The sequence below is a fragment of the Zingiber officinale genome, chromosome 4B (assembly GCF_018446385.1).
Source record: "Zingiber officinale cultivar Zhangliang chromosome 4B, Zo_v1.1, whole genome shotgun sequence".
Taxonomy (NCBI): Eukaryota; Viridiplantae; Streptophyta; class Magnoliopsida; order Zingiberales; family Zingiberaceae; genus Zingiber; species Zingiber officinale.
Window position 1 is genome coordinate 55,907,924 of NC_055993.1, and position 14,077 is coordinate 55,922,000.

Here is a 14,077-nt window from a genome sequence, read left to right on the forward strand (position 1 = left end):
CTATACTTTAAATTCGTAGGGTTTACTTTAGCAAATTTTCTTTGTTAAATGTGTTCATCTTTTCTTAGCAAATTTGCTTGTGTTAAAAATGTTCATCTATTCGTTTTTTTTTTCGTTTACTTAACTTTGAATTTGAGTTGCCATAATCAAAAGGGGGAGATTGTTGATGTGGGAAGCATCCGACGATCGAACTCGTGTTTTGATAATGGCAAAGGATTCAAAGTTAAGGTGTTTTGTAATCTAACAAGTCTGCTTGAGGATTTCAGGAAAGTCCTAGCTGCGGTTAGGCAAAGGGAAAACCCTAGGGGGTGGTAACCCTAGGTGGAAAGTCCTGGTGTCGCGAACCAGGTGAAAGACTGGACTAGCCGGGAAGCGGACGTCCAGCAGAAAGTCTGGAAGAGTCGAGTGCTGAGCAAAAGTCCAGTCGATCTGGAGGATCGCACTAGCAACAGGTAAATCTCTTGAGTGGAGTAGGTGAGGACGTGTTCCCCGTAGAGGGAACAGTAGGCGTCGGGTCGACCTAGGATTTCCGGACGGAAATCCGAAGTCAGACCCGGACAGTCCGGAGACTGTCATAACATTCTTTATTATTCATACTATTGTTTTATGCTAACTTTGTGTTGCAAGATATTGTTTGGGACTAACATGTCTTGCAGGTACAAAATAATGAAGTTTTCCCTCGGATGAACAGTGTCCAAGGTGCCTCCATGGAGCTTGGAGGTACCTCGGGTGCAAAAGCTGACCTGGCTGCGAAGCATCCATGGAGGCGCCTTGAAGGGAGTACAAGGCGCCTTGGAAGGCGCCTTGGGGAGGATATAAGGCGCCTTAAGCAGATGAACTTCGACCAGTTCAAGCTTGATCCACGTTGAGAACTCGGCAGCATAGAGGCGCCTTGAACAGCCTTCAAGGCGCCTTGAACACCCTTTATAAGGGGGTCTCGACCAGCACTTTATAACATCAACTTCCAAGCGATTGCTTTGCATCTGGCTGCTAACGACACGATCCAGAAGTGCTGCAACAACCTCCCGACACAACAACAAAAACCCTCATAGACATCGGTTTTCCACCGCTGTCTATTACATTTTCGACCGATGTCTATGAAGGCGATGTAAAAGGTCAACAATTTTAGACATCGGGTTATAACCGGTGTAGTATCACTTAACGACATCGGGTGTAAAACAGATGTAATATTATATGTTAATAACACCAGTTTTGGCAGCGGTATACGACTGATGTAATATTAGTTAATGACACCGGTTTTGCAGCAGTAGAAAACCGATGTAATATCAGTATTTTCTAACGATACAAATTTGATTTCCGAAACAGTGAAAAACTGACAGTATCCAAGAAAATACATAAATATTCACAAATTACACAAATATTCTTCATTCAACAGTATCCATAAAATACACAAATATTCACAAATTACATAAATATTCTTCTTACAACATTATCCATAAAATACACAAACATTCTTTTTACATCAAAAGCTAATAGATATTGTACACATCAAGGTAGAACATCGTGAGTCAAAAATCAAGCTGAGGCTATTCTGTTCAACTTGCTATACTGCTTCATTCTTCTTGCGCCTTTCATTTCCCTAATCTCACCACTTTTCACCTTCAAATGCCTAGTTTTCTGAGTTAAAATATCCACTGTTCTAATCTGTCAAACAAAAGTATCATTTGGTCTACTTAACTACAGCAAAGAACAAAAACAGAAGAATTCTACATGCTGCAGAAGTAAATTTGAAATTTGAATTGTTGAGACAAACTTAGAAATTTCAGATCTATATTACTCAACCTGATAGATTGAGGAAAATAAATTCTCAGCCATAGAATACTGATTGATATGGTTAAATAGAAAAGTGTTTCTGGACTTTTATGCATTCATCATATGCTTACTGAAATTACCAAATAAATAAATATAAGATAACAGAATGACTAGTCATGCTTTATGGCCCAAAATGTTAAGCAGATAATAAAGAACAAAAAAAATGTAATAAAGATGGAGTATTTAGATGTGTGTAAGGTTGCTATTAGAAATAAAACAAATCATGTTATTCTTAGCAAATAAATAAGTGTAACATAATCCCAACAGATAATAGAATGTCAGAAACACACATAAAGGTAGCACAAATATGTTCAAGGATGACCAAAAGATTTTAGTCAGATGAGTACAATCAAATAGAATTAAATGTGTGAAAGCTAAGGTAGATAGAGGATATAGGAAATTAACATAATAAATAGAGGAAAAATGACCAAGAAATTACTAATGATATAATCTTATTTTGAGCTAACTGACAAGCTAAAATCCATGTAGATGACCACAAATAGTTGGGAGATAGGCTTTGATTGTTATTTGAAGTGCTATGAACCACTATAGGCTAATGAAAGAAAGAAGAATGTATTCAATGGTGTGTCAATTTAAGTACCAAGTGTCATCAAGGAAAGATAAATTAATGATGACAAATATTTGTTTTAGAATTTTTTTTAGAGGACTGAGAGTGAGAAACATTGAGTAAGGTACATAGAGTAATAGACAGTAACATGAAACTCATGGCAGGAGATATTACATTCCTTCAAATAGCACATCACTCATATCTCATAATATAACAAAAATTAAGGCATATGCAATATTTCATCCACTATCATTCATCATTGAAATCATGCAGGTCCCTCTATTAGCAATGCTTGAAAGTACATTCTATTGAGGCAGGAAAACGAGGAAGAAAAACAAAGGCAAAGGGTAAGTTATAGTGGGATATGATAAATACAAGAACATATAATGTCACTCTTCCACAAATAATTTACTGAAAAAAAAAACAATATCATCTCTGCAGGATAGGAAATTGCAAATTCAGCCTGTAGCAAGATAGGAAAATTCACTTTTCTCAAGACCAAACACAAGCTCTGGCCGTTCTACAAACAATAGCTTAAATAACAGTTTTGTCAGTGCTTCCCCTTCAATTAGGAGGCAAGCAACCATCAAGGAAAGTGAAGGTTTGATAAAGAATTCAGTAAAGCAGGGAGCAACAATATACAAAGGGCGTAGTATGTTGCAAAAACAGAAGACGCTGATCAACTATAGGCACAACCCTAGTACTAAAGAAGACGTGCCATCTGAGATCACCATAACATTTTTTGGCTAAATTCACAAACCTTTCTTTGATACTAACAAAGATTGTGCATCCAATATTATTTGATGTGTGAAAGGAATGGCAAAAGTTTTCAGTTAAACGGTCAAGGTTACAAAGTATACTAATTGTTGAGATAAATTTGATGCTACATCCTGCCAATTAACAAGGCCTCACTAGTTCTTAAAGATAGACTAACAATTACACATGAGTTGGAAGATAGACTAACAATTACACATGAGTTGGATTATGGGTTATCAGAATCCAAATGGATTCTAACCCTAATACATGGAATGAGATCCACTTTCTACCAGAATAATTCCATCGATATCACCTATAGCCGTTGTTGGTCCATGTGACAAGGGCATTATAAAATGCATGCACATGACCCCACTTGTAGCTACTCACCAACATAAAGCCTATAACGAAGCAGATAAACTAAGATATTTTATTGATAGATATTTATTTATTTACACACTGAAATATTAAAAGATATCAAAATTTTATATAGCTGCGATTTAGCTTAAAGAGAACTACCAGCTTGGATCTAGTTAAGGTAGATAAAAAAGGTTGCTAAAGCCATTTTTTTAATTAAAAAAATTCAACATTCATTTTTGATCTCAGATGGAAGCTAATTATAAGATTTATAAACAATCTCGAGAATGATTTTGCTGGTATCAACACAGCTCATTCATTACCAGCCCTAATGATAAGTCCTCTTGATTATGAGCATTATTTTTCTTTCTCAGAAACCCTATCTAAAAGATAAATAATGAGCATGAATCTTAGCTATATTAGAAGTTGTCATACAAAAAACAATAATCTACAAGTTATGAGAAAATGTTATATCGCACCTTATACTATATTGAATATGTATCACTACAGATACAATTTATCATTCATGAATATAGGATATGTAGATATTCAACTGAGTGTTCTTATCATAAAGATGTTAGTGGTAGTCAGTAGAGAATAGAGTCATCATTGAGAGGTTAAATATTTTGTGCTGAACAAGAAGAACTATCACCAGTAGCTTTTGAAAAAAATCCTCAATAAAGAAAATGAGGTGAGAAACAAATAGGCAATAACCAGCAATATTAGCATGTTTATTTTGTAAACACGTCTACCCTATTATGTAATGCTTAGAAGCAAACCCCAATCGCACAAACGACAATTATCATTGGATTGATAGTGGAGTAAACTCATTATGTCGAAGCACTTACAGTAGCCTCTTCTGTTGTGGAATTGAAGAACTTAGCCTCAGCCTCAAGATCCAACATCGTCGCCTTCAAAGCCTCAACCTGGGCTTCCATTGCCTTGCCCCTCCTATGCAAAATATCCATAGTCTGCTTCGCAGTCCTCTCTGCATAATATCCATCTCCTAACAATACCTAAGTCCATTAAATCATTCCCTGTGCCAAAAAGATTCGATCATGCTAGAAACAAACGATATTCTCAACGAAATGAGCAATTTTTATAACTGAAACTCGTTGGTATGGATAAGGCGGCCAGAGAAGAAAGCCGCACCTCCAAAAGGAACCTATTAGATTTTACAAGGGAGACAATGATAGGAGTTGGAATTTTAGCAGGGAGAGAGGGGGGTTTAGATAGTAGGAAAAGAAGGAAAGGTAAGCGAATTTCTCTTGCCATGATTTCATGAGAGTGCTCATCCGGAAGGGAGCGAACAAGGGATATAAGGGCGGAATTCTTGGAGACGAAGCCCTAGAGACGCCGGAGCTTGCTACCGCGTTGGACGACAGCTCCCTCCACCAGCTGTGCGGCCTTCCGCGCCTCCTCGGGGGAGAAAAGGGATCTGAGGGGGGTGATCGTTCCCTTTACGTCGTCGCCCATGGAAGACAGGAACAGATTGAGACAGATCGAGAAGATTGTACAAGGGTTTCCCGCAGGCCGCTGTGTATACAGTGGACGGTATATAGTGGACGGCGCAATATAAGTTTAGGTTTGGGGGAAGAGTGAAGTGTTGTAAATTTTGGTTAAGTATCGATGTGAAAATTAAATTTTTTTATTTTGGTTCATTAACACCAAGTTTTAAAAACTGCTGTTAAAACCGATGTCTATTAACGAAAAAAAGGCGCTCATAGACACCGATTTTTGAAAAAATCGGTGTAAAATACTCAAAGACATCGGTTTTTGCTTAAAACCGTTGTTGTTCTAGCGATGTCTATGAGGGTTTTTCTTGTAGTGCGACGACCCAGAGCTCTGTTTTCTTCTTCCTTAGTTGTCGGTATAAAGTTGTTATAATATTTTCATTGTAATTTTTAATTCTTATCGAGCTTATAGTTGTTGCCCACCGGAAGCGGTCAAGGATTGCGGGCCTTCGAGTGGAGTCGCCTTAGGTTCCGAACGAAGTAAATCCCTTTGTGTCGCTGTGTTTATTTATTTTATTCCGCTGCATTTTAATTACTCCGATAGTTTTTCGATAATCGAACGAAATAGCCACGAGCGCTATTCACCCCCCCCCCCCCCTCTAGCGCTTCTCGATCCAACATCATGAACAAGGCATGACAAAACATTGAATAGAAATATGGCGAATCTACATAGTTCTATATCTCCATCATATTACAAATACTTCCTAATCCTAGAAGAGGATGTCTACTCCATTGTGAGGGAAGAACAACTCCAAAACATAAAGTAAAGCATACTTACAACCCTTGATGTGAGAAGAGGGGGAAGAAGAGATTCTTGCTGAGGTTTTCGATGTCTTGGGGATGCCTTCTTTCTCTGGAGATGGACGAAACGTCAAGGGATGGCGGTGGATGAAGCTCTAGGGTTTCCGCCGAAGGGGAGAACCCTTTCCCAATGAGAGGGATGAAGTCCCAAACCAAAGATGATCTCAAGAATAGGGTTCTTGACCCTTTTATAGGTTAGGGCATGGGCGCCAAACGACCCTTGCCACGGTCGTGCGAGATCCGCATGGCCAACTTCTTCCTCCCTTCGGGTTGAGTGGCACGGTCGTGTGAGTCCCGCACGGCCGTGTCTTTCTTCTACTCTGGCCGCGCTGCACGGTCGTGCCAATTGGCACGCCCGTACCTTCCTTTGCCTCTAGCAGGGCTGCACGGCCATGCAAATTGACACAATCGTGCCTTCCTTCTTCTCTGGTTACACCGCACGGCCATACGGAATTCGCACGACCGTGCATCAAGGCTGTATGGAATTGTCATTTTAGCACATCTTAACGTGGTATTCTTGAGTTGAGGTCTTCATCGATGTTGTAGATCTTGAAGTTATCTACAAATTAGTATAAAGAACAACCCAAAAATCCAACCGAGCACAAAGTTATGACCATTTTACTTTTAGTCTGTAGTGTTGAAAATTCCACACGGCCTTCACATGGCCGTGTAACATTCACACGGCCTCAACACACACCACACACGGCCTTCGCACGCACTACAAAAATATTGGCAATTAGGGATGAATTTTGCAACAAATTTTTAAAAAAAATTCGTTGGAAATTGAATTTGCGACGAAAATTGCAACGAAAAAAATTCGTTGGAAATGAGCCGTTGCAAATTTTTGGGACGAAAAATTAAAAATTCGTTGGAAATTTTGCAACGAAAACCATATTTGTTGCAAAATTCGTTGGAAATATTGCAACGAAAATCATATTCGTTGCAAAATTCGTTGGAAATCTTGCAACGAAAATAAATATTCGTTGGAACAGTTAGTAGAAAAAAACCGCAACGAATTCCAAATTTGTCGCAAATTAACAACGAAAATATGGATTCGTTGCAAATAGATTTGCGACGAATGATTATTTGTTGCAAAAGTTAAAAAATCCAATTTTTGTAACGAAAATACATATTCGTTGGAAATTTCCAACGAATCCTTGTTTTCGTTGGAAATTTCCAACGAATTTGAGATTCGTTGGAAATTTCCAACGAATCCTGTTTTCGTTGGAAATTTCCAACGAATCCTATTTTCGTTGGAAATTTCCAACGAATTTGAAATTCATTGGAAATTTGCAACGAATCCTGTTTTCGTTGGAAATTTCCAACGAATCCTATTTTCGTTGGAAATTTCCAACGAATTTGAGATTCATTGGAAATTTGCAACGAATCCTGTTTTCGTTGGAAATGTCCAACGAATCCTTGGTGCCGTTGGAAATTTCCAACAAACCCGTTTTCATTACAAAATTCTGTCCCAAAAGTAAAAAAAATTCATACCCATCTAATTTTAATATTTATTCCTATTACAATTTTTTTTCAAACAGATTCAATATATATTGAATACACAACTAAATACAATAACACAAATATAAACCAAATATTAATTAATATATTTGTGTAAATACAAACATCAATAATCTAAACCCAAACATATACATCGTCAAAACATGTTTCATATAGAACCTAAACTAAAAACATAAAACTAACAATACAACAAACATCATCATCCAACCATACAAATAATAACAATATACAACAACTAACCCTCTAAATCAAACACTACAACAAAGTTACAACAAAGTGTATCCAAATTCCAATCTCATACAAAAACATGAAAAAAAGTAGAAGATAATCTTATGGAGATCCTTCTAAATCCAATTCCTTCTTCTACCTACATCCAAAAATAAATAAAAAAAAAAAGAAAATCTTATAAACCAACATATAAATAAATAGATAACGACTTACATATTTTTACGTCAATACCACCATCATTTTCACCTACCAACCCTGTTTGAAACAAAAATAACAATACTAATTAAGATACAAAATATGGAGAAAGCTTTACAGGTCACGCTTATCAAGTCACGGAGAAAGCTTTATTTCAACCATTAATTGATACTATACCCTTCCTTAGGGAAGGGAAAGGGATATAAAAAGATAGATATTTGATGATTGCAGAGTTGTAAAATTCACAACTGTGATGAATACACACCCGGAGCTAAGGACAGAAAATGTTGCTCAGGAATAAAAGAAAAAAATCAAGTTTTTCTCGTGTTGAAGCAGAAAAATGAGCAGGAAAAACAAGAAGAATAGAAACATACGGTCTTGATCCTCGAAATCAAGGCTGAAATCTTTTGTCTGGCGGCGACAGCAAGCAAATCTCTTCATGAGAATCAATCCCTGCTTTGGCGGAAAATGGGCAAAATATATTATGAACTGGATTCTAAAACAAGTGATAGGTTCGAATTAAGCAGGCACCATTAATTAATATCACTTCCCCCAGAGAAAAGTAATGATCGCAAAAACAATTGAAGAGGGCTCCACCTTGAATCTGATGCAATTTAATGTCTTGCCTGTGTTATTCTCAGGTTCCTATCTCAGAAAGCTGCTACTTTAAGCCTAAAACTAATAGTTGCCCCAATCGTTTAAAAAGATAATAAAAAGCAACAGTTCAGGAATTTCAAAACTCGAATCGGATTTGAGTACTTTTCAAAAGGAGCAGATGGAGACAACATCACGTTGAAAAGATTAAAGTAAAAAAATTTTGAAAAGCTGAAAAAAAAAGAGAGGAAAGGATTCCAAAATACTGAGCCCAAAAAGTAAATCAGAGAACCAGAGAACCGAATCACTTCAAATCATACATCGAAAAGTAGTCCAGCCAAGAGAAGTTCTACATTTACCCAGAGAAATAGATTGCGCTGAGGAATAGCTGCAACTATTCTATGATTAAAGCCAGATCTGCACCGCCGGAGCAAATACAACAACAAAATGAGTTCGGAAACCCCACGAGCGAAGATTGTTAAAGCAAATCCGAGCAGAAAACTAACCTCTGCTTCTGCTAATCGGCAATGCACCCATGGAGTGGAAGAAGAAGAGGAGGGAGCGGCCAGGCGCGGCGGCCCGCGGCAGCGAGCGGCCAGGAGCAGCGGCCCGCGGTCGTGAGCGGCAGGCACGGCCGCGAGCGGCAACCTGAGGTACGCCTGGGCTAGGTTTACAGGAAGGGACTGGGATCGTCGGATAAAAGTGGAAAGAGAGCTTACCGTCCGGAGATCGGCAGAAAAATCGCCACAGCCGCCTTTGTTGGAAAAATTAGGGCGTGAAAAAACTAGGGCAAGAGGTGAAGGGAATATATCGGACTGAGTAGGAATTATAAGGGTTATTTCCAACGAATAATTAAATTAGTTGGAAATATATTTCCAACGAATTTTCCGATTAGTTGGAAATTTCCAACGAATTTGAGATTCGTTGGAAACTTTATAATTTCTTAAAATCATGATTGACCAATCTAGAGATCTTAGAATTGGGTAAAATCAGTTTCTATGCGCTCCTCTATTTATCCTGATTTTATATATGTCCTCAAATATTTTTTTTATCCAATATATTTTTTTATTAATTTTTCTAACACCAATATGTCTGAAAAATTAAATTCATGTTTAAAAATTCACAAAGCAAAATATATTGGCTCTAAAATTATTTTTAATTCATGGATATAATCACGAGAACATCACAAACACATACAAACTAATTTCGCCTCGTTCTGAGCTCTCAACCATTATTTTGTGAATCCAACAAGTTCAACTACATTAATTTGATTTAAAACTCAAACACTTTAAACTCAAATTCAAATTCATCCAATTGACCTAAATGTAAAAAAAAAAGATCTTATGTTAAAATAATATTTAAGCTCATTTATAGAATCAGGAGACCAAGAGGAGTACATAGAAACTTGTTTCATCCGATTCCGAAGTCTCTAGGTCCATCAACCGAGTTTTTAAAAAATTGTATACTTTGCAACGAATCACGAATTCGTTGGAAATTTCCAACGAATTCTCTGATTTGTTGGGAATTTCCAACAAATTTGAGATTCGTTGGAAACTTAACAATTTCCTAAAACCACGGTTGACTAACCTAGAGAGCTCGGAATTGGGTGAAACCAGTTTCTATGCGCTCCTTTATTTATCATGATTTTATATATGTCCTCAAATATTTTTTTTACCCAATATATTTTTTTCATTAATTTTTTAAACACCAATATGTCCGAAAAATTAAATTCAGGTTTAAAAATTCACAAATCAAAATATATTGGCTCTAAAATTATTTTTAATTCATATATATAATAACGAGAACCTTACGAACACATACAAACTAATTTTGCCTCATTCTAAGCTCTCAATCATTATTTTGTAAATCTGACAAGTTCAACTACATCAATTTGGTTTAAATTAAAACTCTAACACTTTAAACTCAAATTCAAATTCATCCAATTGACCTATATGTAAAAAAATCAGCTTATGTCAAAAAAAAATATTTGAGCTCATTTATAGAATCAGGAGACCAAGAGGAGCACACAGGAACTTGTTTCATCCGATTCTGAGGTCTCTAGGTATATCAACCGAGTTTTTAAGAAATTGTAAAGTTTCCAACGAATCCGGAATTCGTTGGAAATTTCTAACGAATTTCCAGATTCGTTGGAAACCTTTCCAACGAATTCCGGATTCGTTGGAAAGTTTACAATTCCTTAAAATCTCGGTTGATGGACTTAGAGAGCTCGGAATTGGATGAAACCAATTCCTATGTGCTCCTCTTAGTCTCCTAATTTTATATATGAGCTGAAATATTTTTTTAACTCAAAAATATGTCCACAAATTATTTTTTCCGCATTGATATTTGAAAAATCACTGAGAAAAATATATTGGATAAAAAATTTATTTAATGATATATATAAAATCAGGGGATTAAGAGGAGCACATAAAAACTAGTTTCATCCAATTCCGAGCTATCTACATCCATCAACCAAGTTTTTAAGGAATTGTAAACTTTCCAACGAATTCGAAATTCGTTGGAAAACTTTCCAACGAATTCCCGGATTCGTTGGAAATTTCCAATGAATTCAGAATTCGTTGGAAAGTCTACAATTCTTTAAAAATCTGGTTGATAGACCTAAAGAGCTCGGAATTGGATGAAACCAGTTCCTATGTGCTCCTCTTGGTCTCTTAATTTTATAAATGAGCTCAAATATTTTTTTTAACTCAAAAATATGTCCACAAATTATTTTTTCCACATTGATATTTGAAAAATCACTGAGAAAAATTTATTGGATAAAAAATTTATTTAATGATATATATAAAATTAGGGGATCAAGAGGAGCACATAGAAACTAATTTCATCCAATTCCGAGCTCTCTACGTCCATCAACCAAGTGTTTAAGAATTGTAAACTTTCCAACAAATTCTGAATTCGTTGGAAACAACGAATTCACAGATTCGTTGGAAATTTCCAACGAATTTTGAATTCGTTGGAAAGTCTACAATTCTTTAAAAATCCGGTTGATAGACCTAAAGAGCTCAGAATTGGATGAAACCAGTTCCTATGTGCTCCTCTTGGTCTCTTAATTTTATAAATGAGCTCAAATATTTTTTTAACTCAAAAATATGTCCACAAATTATTTTTTTCCGCATTGATATTTGAAAAATCACTGAGAAAAATTTATTGGATAAAAAATTTATTTAATGATATATATAAAATCAGGGGATCAAGAGGAGCACATAGAAACTAGTTTCATCCAATTCCGAGCTCTCTACGTCCATCAACCAAGTTTTTAAGGAATTGAAAACTTTCCAACGAATCTGGAATTCGTTGGAAAACTTTCCAACGAATTCAGAATTCGTTGGAAAGTCTACGATTCTTTAAAAATCCGGTTGATAGACCTAAAGAGCTCGGAATTGGATGAAACCAGTTCCTATATGCTCCTCTTGATCTCCTGATTTTATATATGTCCTTAAATAATTTTTTTACCAAATATTTTTTTTTCAATGATTTTTCAAACACCAATGTGTATGAAAATTTTAATTTAGGTTTAAAAATTCAAAAATCCAAATATGTTGGCTCTAAAATTATTTTTAATTCATGGATATAATCATGAGAACTTTACGAATGCATACAAACTGATTTCGTCTCGTACTGAGCACTCGAACATTATCTTGTAACTCTAACACGGTCAACTTGTCCGATTTGATTTTAAAACTCCACCATTTTCAACTAAAATTAACATTCATCTACTTGACCTAGACGTGAAAAAATTATCCTACTTCAAAAAAAATATTTGAGTTCATTTATAAAATCAGGAGACTAAGAGGAGCACATAAGAACTGGTTTCATCCAATTCCGATCTCTCTAGGTCCATCAACTAGGATTTTAAGGAATTGTAGCCTTTCCAACGAATCCAGATTCGTTGGAAATTTCCAACGAATCCAGATTCGTTGGAAACCTTTCCAACGAATTCACAGATTCGTTGGAAAGTTTACAATTCCTTAAAATCTCGGTTGATGGACTTAAAGAGCTCGGAATTGGATGAAACTAGTTCCTATGTGCTCCTCTTGGTCTCCTAATTTTATAAATGAGCTGAAATATTTTTTTTTAACTCAAAAATATGTCCACAAATTATTTTTTTCCGCATTGATATTTGAAAAATCACTGAGAAAAATATATTGAATAAAAAAATTATTTAATGATATATATAAAATCAGGGGATCAAGAGGAGCACATAGAAACTAATTTCATCCAATTCCGAGCTCTCTACGTCCATCAACCAAGTTTTTAAGGAATTGTAAACTTTCCAACGAATTCTGAATTCGTTGGAAAGTCTACAATTCTTTAAAAATCCGGTTGATAGACCTAAAGAGCTCGGAATTGGATGAAACTAGTTCCTATATGCTCCTCTTGGTCTCTTAATTTTATAAATGAGCTCAAATATTTTTTAACTCAAAAATATGTCCACAAATTATTTTTTTCCGCATTGATATTTGAAAAATCACTGAGAAAAATTTATTGGATAAAAAATTTATTTAATGATATATATAAAATCAGGGGATCAAGAGGAGCACATAGAAACTAGTTTCATCCAATTCCGAGCTCTCTACGTCCATCAACCAAGTTTTTAAGGAATTGTAAACTTTCCAACGAATCTAGAATTCGTTGGAAAACTTTCCAACGAATTCCCAGATTCGTTGGAAATTTCCAACGAATTCAGAATTCGTTGGAAAGTATGCGATTCTTTAAAAATCCGGTTGATAGACCTAAGGAGCTCGGAATTGGATGAAACCAGTTCCTATATGCTCCTCTTGATCTCCTGATTTTATATATGTCCTTAAATAATTTTTTTACCAAATATTTTTTTTTCAATGATTTTTCAAACACCAATGTGTCTGAAAATTTTAATTTAGGTTTAAAAATTCAAAAATCCAAATATGTTGGCTCTAAAATTATTTTTAATTCATGGATATAATCATGAGAACTTTACGAATGCATACAAACTGATTTCGTCTCATACTGAGCACTCGAACATTATCTTTTAACTCTAACACGGTCAACTTGTCCGATTTGATTTTAAAACTCCACCATTTTCAACTAAAATTAACATTCATCTACTTGACCTAGACGTGAAAAAATTATCCTACGTCAAAAAAAATATTTGAGTTCATTTATAAAATCAGGAGACTAAGAGGAGCACATAAGAACTAGTTTCATCCAATTCCGAGCTCTCTAGGTCCATCAATCGGGATTTTAAGGAATTGTAGACTTTCCAACGAATCCAGAATTCGTTGGAAATTTCCAACGAATTCAGAATTCGTTGGAAATTTCCAACGAATTTCCAGATTCGTTGGAAACCTTTCCAACGAATTCACAGATTCGTTGGAAAGTTTACAATTCCTTAAAATCTCAGTTGATGGACTTAGAGAGCTCGGAATTAGATGAAACCAGTTCCTATGTGCTCCTCTTGGTCTCCTAATTTTATAAATGAGCTGAAATATTTTTTTAACTCAAAAATATGTCCACAAATTATTTTTTTCCACATTGATATTTGAAAAATCACTGAAAAAAATATATTGGATAAAAAATTTATTTATTGATATATATAAAATCAGGGGATCAAGAGGAGCACATAGAAACTAGTTTCATTCAATTCCGAGCTCTATACGTCCATCAACCAAGTTTTTTAGGAATTGTAAACTTTCCAACGAATCTGGTATTCGTT

At 35.5% G+C, this 14,077-nt stretch overlaps 2 long non-coding RNA genes across 10 annotated transcripts; both read right to left on the reverse strand.

Annotated features, from left to right (window-relative positions):
- Nucleotides 1-1,605: 1,605 nt before the first annotated feature.
- LOC121975075 lies at nt 1,606-4,682 on the reverse strand. The gene is made up of 3 exons (XR_006110220.1): nt 4,664-4,682; nt 4,360-4,548; nt 1,606-1,665 (listed from the first exon to the last, which is right to left on the reverse strand). It is a non-coding gene; the product is annotated as an uncharacterized LOC121975075 (long non-coding RNA).
- Nucleotides 4,683-7,412: 2,730 nt separating this feature from the next.
- LOC121975076 lies at nt 7,413-9,229 on the reverse strand. 9 transcript variants are annotated; one of them, XR_006110226.1, is made up of 6 exons: nt 9,084-9,229; nt 8,871-9,012; nt 8,724-8,781; nt 8,145-8,223; nt 7,826-7,830; nt 7,413-7,714 (listed from the first exon to the last, which is right to left on the reverse strand). It is a non-coding gene; the product is annotated as an uncharacterized LOC121975076 (long non-coding RNA). The 9 variants fall into 9 exon arrangements; XR_006110222.1 differs by having other exon boundaries at nt 7,789-7,830; XR_006110228.1 differs by lacking the exon at nt 8,724-8,781.
- Nucleotides 9,230-14,077: the final 4,848 nt, after the last annotated feature.